Here is a 7,141-nt window from a genome sequence, read left to right on the forward strand (position 1 = left end):
AATCTAAAATTTGTTTACAGGTTTTCCACGAAATCGAAAAGTTATCACAGGTAATAATGGTTTTCATGAAACCCGGGATGATTGTTTTACTGGGGCCCGGGGCCCGATTCTTGCATCTGGGCAAGATTGTATCCCAGAAATCGTTGTTTCCGCTAATAACGATTTTAACTGGGCCCCCGGGGTTTTATTGTTTCATCTGGGCCTGATCTCGAAGGGCTTGCGCCCAATCTCTGTATCTTGCTCACGGGTTTATCCGCATTAAAGCGTATAGCGATCTCCGCTAATAATGGTTTTCATCGGGCCCGTAATTATTGTTTAACCCTCGGCTCCGAACGCGGGGTCAGCGGGTCTGTGGGTGAACGTTAGGCCTAAGAATTCGAAAAGCATTTAGGCCTTGGCTTGGTTACATCCCATTCCATGATCCTTCTTCTTCTTTTCGATTCGTCGCCGACTTAACAAATAAACGAGACAAGAGTTCGGTCGAGAGGAAAAGCTATTACGCGCTACTTATCAACAGCGCCACCTATCGCCCCACCGACGACAGATGCGGTCGCCATGGCAACCGAGGGATTTTTCTCTTCCTTTCCCGTACCAAACGCCTGTGACCTTGTCGTTTAGAAGCTAGAAATAACATAGAAAAGAACGGGGCTGACAAATATGCAGTTACAGCCTAAATTATTTTTGCCAGTGCATTTAGAATTAAGGCAGCGCTACAAAACGCGTCGGATAAAACTTGCAGGATAAACAGTCTGCGCCTTATAATAGTACGTCTACAATCGTACACGTTTAGCCCTGTCTATTAACGCCATCTTCATTTCTTTTCTATTATTATTTTTCGGGTTGGGGTGGTTCTACGAAGAAACTTAATCCGGCCCTTTAAATTCACTGAAGCGTATGGAAATGCTTTGTTTAATCCCACGAACGTCCGTGATAGCACGTATTTCCACGAATATGCAGCGAACCACTTAGGCGCCTGAATTCTTCGCGTTTTTAATTATGGCCCTTTACTATAAATAATGAAATTAAGCGCGTACTCTAAAACGTGTGAGGAGAAACGCCTAGACGGCGAATATTAGATGGACATTTTGGGCGTTTGAAAGTAAAAACCACGTAACATTAGTTACTTGCTTTTTATTTAAAGTCTACGATGAATTCTGCAGCCTGGGAGCCCGGGTTTGAAACCTGTACCGACGTTTATCCAGTAATAATAATAATTATCTAGGCTAATACCCTTGGCACCACCTCAGGTCCAAGTCATCTAGCGACTTATAAACAGGTGGCCTGGTTATAATGCGTAGCAGGGTGGTGGCAAGCCCTTCATGCCACGCCAGCCAACAGCTCCCTACATTAACTATTACCGTTATCAAGTTTTTATGGAAGGGGAAACCGAAGAGCTCGGGGAAAAACCAATTTAACCAGTGGTATAGGTGCGCCAAAATTGGTCCATATTATTATATTAGGGGGCGCCAAAATTGTAGATCGCCCCTGGCGCCATTTTCTCTAGCTACGGCCCTGAAAACCCTATAACCAGTGGGGAGATAATTTGCAAACTCAACGCGGAAGGAGTAGTTCCCAGTTTTAACCCAGTGCCACAAATTGAGATCGAACCCGGCTCCTCTCGCTGCGAGGCGAAAGCGCTAACTACTCCGCCACCCCACCCACTTCTAATAACGGCTCTCTTAGGGTCCGCAAGTATTGGTTTACCGATTCTGATATAGTGATGCCACTAGTGAAAACCAGTCTCTTATCACAAATATTCTCTAAGATATTTAGCTGGTATAGTCCCTGCTCTTCAAATGCTTAACTCAAAATGGCATATAAACAGTTACAGGATTTTGGCTTTCAGACAACGTTTGATTTTAATTAGAAAATATCGCTCAATAATAATTAAACAAAATTAATAATTTTATTCAATTAATTTTATTTCAATTATTAATAATCAATAATCAGCTAGGCTAATTACCAAGGCACCACCTTAGGCCCAAGTCATTTAGCGACTTTTTATGCCTTAAACAGGTGGCCGGGTTACAATGAGTAAGAGGTTGGTGGCTAAATAAATTATAAATATTAAGCGCGTTAATAAACTAAGGAATTAGCGCAAATTTGACAGTCAATTAAAAATATTTTTGCTTACAATTACCACTAAGCGTTAATGATATCCCATGCTTAAAGCATTTTTATGAAAAAAGTTAACGTAATTATTTAATAACGTTTTAAATTATAATAATTAATATTATCAGAAGTGTATTTCCCGCCAAAACGCGGAAGAATACCCCGCGCCACAACTACGCCTTACTAACAGCATAAGTAACATAATGACAATAAGTATGATACTTCCTATTACTTTAATTTTCTAACCGAACCTTTTTTCGGCACTGATACTCTCTTCAAGCTGTGACTTGGACTCGCGACTTAACGTTTTGGATGACTACGTTTTGATAAACATTTAAGCCTAATATCGGAGAGCACGTTCTGGAGTCGCGAGGGGCTTTGGCTTTGTTTTGAAGCCCGCGTGTGAATCACGCGTGATAAAAAACATGAGCTCGTGGCGCCGAGAAAAACTTTTTTAATTTTTATCATTTTAGCCTAATATTCCGCCTATCTATCGGAAACCAGATATTTCGGCTTAGCGGAAGTCTCGCGTATTTTAGACACTAGAGGGCTCTGTGCTGAGAAAACCTCTTGATTACGCAATAACTATGAAAATCAGTTTGGTTGTAAATCTCGTTAATTGTCATACTTATTGTTATTATGTTACTTATACTAACAGTAAGTAAAATTCCAATATTATTTATCATGTCCTAGGAATAATCCATATTTTAGTATTTAGAGTCTTAGAAAATCAGTTGTTTTATTTTGAACCTGAACCATTTTTGTTCCGAAACTAATTTTGACCAATCAGCGGACGAGAGAAACGAATAACATCAGCAGGATAGGAAAATTAATATTACTAATAAAGGATGTTTATGTAAATTAATACATTTACATATTTGGAATTAAAGAGGAACGGCCAATATACTAACCCGTACCTTTTTTGTCTTGAAAAAATAGCTTTTGGCCCAAAAAGTTGAAACGAAAAATAACGCCAGGTGTTTGGGTTTGAATTTTCGTCGCCATCTTAGGGGCTGCCGCCAGCGCCCCTAACCCCGTATGAGTGATTTGCGAACTATCCTAACTTTTAAAATCGCGTGCAAAACAAATCTTTTGCGTCTTCAGCAGCGCGCGCTTTTACGTGGTTTTTCTGTCTCACCGACTTCTCACCAGATGTCGTGGCGGACGCGCGCAAGCTTGACCGTTCCCCTTTAAGCATCGGTCATAAAAGCAACGAATATCGAATCATTGTCAATTAAAAGCGTTTGTATGCTCAGCACGTAGTGCAAATGCTTCGCTAGGAGCTTTCGATTTGGTACCCGTGTTGACCCATGTTTTAAAAAATGTCGCCTTGTGTGAAAAGGCTTTATAAGCGTCCTTAAATTCACGGAACAAATTAATAGCTTTCCTGTAGGACGATTCGCTCCAGTTATATTCCTTTACAAACGTGTGCTAAAAGTTTCGAATTTTCCATTAGGGCGTGGGGAAGGTTTTTTTACCGTGACTCAACCAGAAGAAAAGCCTAATTATCGGTCTTTGCCTAAGTTTATATTTTTAAATATGACGTCAGCTCTGGGTCACTTCAATAAGTATATCAACAGTAAGTATATCAAATAACTGACACACCTAATAATTATAGACTCATGCAAACACATTCCCAAACCACGTCAAAATTTTGTGCTACGTTAAAACTAGGAGTGTTTGTTTAAGGCTGGTATTAATTAGGTGCATAATAATACGTGGATGCAAAAATAAATTAGGCCTAACGGATATCCATTTATATTTCAGAAACCAAAAAAATTTAACTGGCACACTCTTTTTAGCGGTTTTTTAGGTTGTACCATCATTGTCTTTGTGACTTAATATCTTAATGAAATATAATCCTTTTTCGACCGAGCCAAGTGTATTCTAGCCTTTTAGAGTGTGTTCTACAGACGTATCATAGAAACGTTTGCCTGCCACCTACCGGTAAAATAATAATTTTTTTACAAAACCTTCAAAAATGCCTAGATCTAGCCAATTTTGTCATCCTGTAGACTTACAAAACTTACAAATTCGGATAATCATAGAAAATATGGGTGAAGTGAACTACAGCAGCTTCATTGAATTTTATATTCATTTTGGTTGCACCTGATAGACCTTGTCACGTAGATGCCGAGGGTATTTTGTATTTTGACCGCAAATGATTATTTTATTTTTTTATTTAAATTAAAGAATTTCACATTTTTGGGCATTTTCACGTGTTTCGTTCTACTAATTTCCGTCGTGTGTTCGGCGACACCACAGTTTCGGTGTCCTAATAATTTCCACGTGATATTCCGGTAGTTTATAAAATCAATTTAAGTTTTTGTTCATTTTCTAGGTGTTTTGTATTTTTGGGCCACAAACGCTTATTTCAGGTTTTAATTTAATTGAAAAGCTTGCACTTTTTTAGGCCTTTTCACGGTTTTGGTTGTTTTTGATAATTTAAAATGAAATACTTGATGCGTAAGGCTCGGTACTGTCCTGTAGGTCGCGTTATAGATGGCCCATCGTTTTTTTAGTATGGGGCTGGGGAGGCACCGCGTGCCCCAGCGCTTGAGCGAAGTGAGTGCGCGGCGCCTCCAGGCGCCAATACGGGGAATTTTAAAGTATACTTCAAACCTGTTCTCATTTTTGTTACTATTTAAGTTGATACGATTTCACTAATTACGATGCCGCTAGGTACAATTACCGAAGGCCCACCGTCAATGCTCAGAATGGGGCAGGTGCGCGCCTAGAAAGTGGTGTCAGCGGATACACGACAAAACTATTTTTAAGAAAAACGTTACTAATCCCCTAAAATTACTACTTTTTTAAAATTAAGTTAATAAAAAAATTATAATTTGCGGCCCAAAAAAGGTATACAATATTGAGAGTTAAGGGCCAAGTCATCAAGCGACTTATAGCCCTGGCAGGCAGTACTTATTTAAAATAATAGTTAATGGATAAATCAACAAAAAAGAACAACAACAATAAAAAATATAATAATATTACACATTAAAAAAATCGCTAATACTAGCTCCTTAATTGTTTTTCTGACAGCATGAATAAGACATTCTTTAATAAGGTCGTAAATCATATTATACAGGGTGTTTTTTTGCTCGAAAAAGTGATTTGTTTCAAAAACTATGTTTTCTAGAAAGTTGAAATTTGTACTGTACATTATACGTGCCGGGGGACACTTTCTACCAAAATTACATCTAAATCTAAAAATAGTTTCACGTTTTTTGAAAATTTAAATTTTAACCGCTAGGTGCTATAAGAAAATTGTCAATGAGAAAATTGTAGAGCGTCACCGAAAACGTATAAATAGCGTTGGCGCGAAAACAATCGACGACATTTTCACTGACAAAATACGACTTGAAAAAGTGACAAGTTGGGCAAGCTAAAATAACTTTTTTTGAATTCCATTGGGAGAGTAGTGCAAGCCAAATTGCATTAAACACCGGATTAACAAATTTCTGACTTTTTATATTAATTCATACTTTTTATTAATTTATATTAAATACGACAATATGATTAAACAAAAAAACACAAGAAGCAAAGGCTCACGTTTGGATTCCAGAGTCCCGACCAGCAGAATATTTATTATTAAAAATAAAATAAATTGTCTTTAATTTTCCATAAAAGTTTTCCTTAAAGGTTTCCTTAAATATCCTCTAAACGTTTTTTTTATTACAAAAAGACGTTAAAAATTAATTGATTTTTTAATTGTAATGAAATTCATAAATGTTAACAACATTATAGAAATATTTGACATTAATAAGTTCATAATAGCGTAAAGGAGAAATTTAGTTAGTGCTATACGTGTCAGTGGTTCTGTGGTAAAGCATTCTCTTGCATTAGTCTTTAATCACACACACACACACACGCACACGCACACGCACACGCACACGCACACGCACACGCACACGCACACGCACACGCACACGCACACGCACACGCACACGCACACGCACACGCACACGCACACGCACACGCACACGCACACGCACACGCACACGCACACGCACACGCACACGCACACGCACACGCACACGCACACGCACACGCACACGCACACGCACACGCACACGCACACGCACACGCACACGCACACGCACACGCACACGCACACGCACACGCACACGCACACGCACACGCACACGCACACGCACACGCACACGCACACGCACACGCACACGCACACGCACACGCACACGCACACGCACACGCACACGCACACGCACACGCACACGCACACGCACACGCACACACACACGCACACACACACCTCGGAGTGGTAAAAATGAAAGAACCGAAATTGGGCGATAATTCCCCGGGTCATTTATATCACCCTTTTTAAAAATTGTTGTAATTAAGGCAGTTTTGAGACGATCAGGATAGACACCAGTCTTAAACGATAAGTTAATTAAGAAAACAAGAGGGGTTATTAGCAAATCTATAGCCCGTTTTATGGGCTTAGGAGCAAAACCATCGCTACCCGGGCTTGACGAGATAGGTAAGCTCTTAATTAATTCCGAGACTTCATTTCCATCGACCTCAAAAAGTGCACAGGGGGCGGGATTATTGGGAGTTAACAAAGGAGTATCATATGTAGCACTTGCGTCGATAGCCTCAAAGAAAATAAGTATTTAGGGAATCTGCACTCAATAACAATAATAATAAACACCTTAGGCCTAATTCATCGAGCGACTTTTAAAGCCATTAATTCAGGTAAACGGTTTAAAATGCGTAGGCGGGTGGTGGCAAGCCCTTCATGTCGCGCGAGTCAACAGCTTCCTACAATAACTGTTACCGTTAACCTCGACAAGTTTTTATTATAAAGGGAAACCGAAAAACTCGGGGGAAACCCCTTCAACCAGTGTAAGGGGAAAGGCTGAAAATAAGGCATGATATAGTTCAAAGAAAGTCCACCCGTGGCGCTGCCTTACAACGCCAAACGGAAGGATTTGTATAACATGTTTGCCTGCCCTAATGATAAAACACCTTCATTAAAGAATTGGCTGCTGGATCGCGAAAATGTCGA

This window comes from Leiobunum rupestre, chromosome 9, assembly GCF_980474605.1.
Source record: "Leiobunum rupestre chromosome 9, qqLeiRupe1.1.hap1, whole genome shotgun sequence".
Lineage (NCBI taxonomy): Eukaryota > Metazoa > Arthropoda > Arachnida > Opiliones > Sclerosomatidae > Leiobunum > Leiobunum rupestre.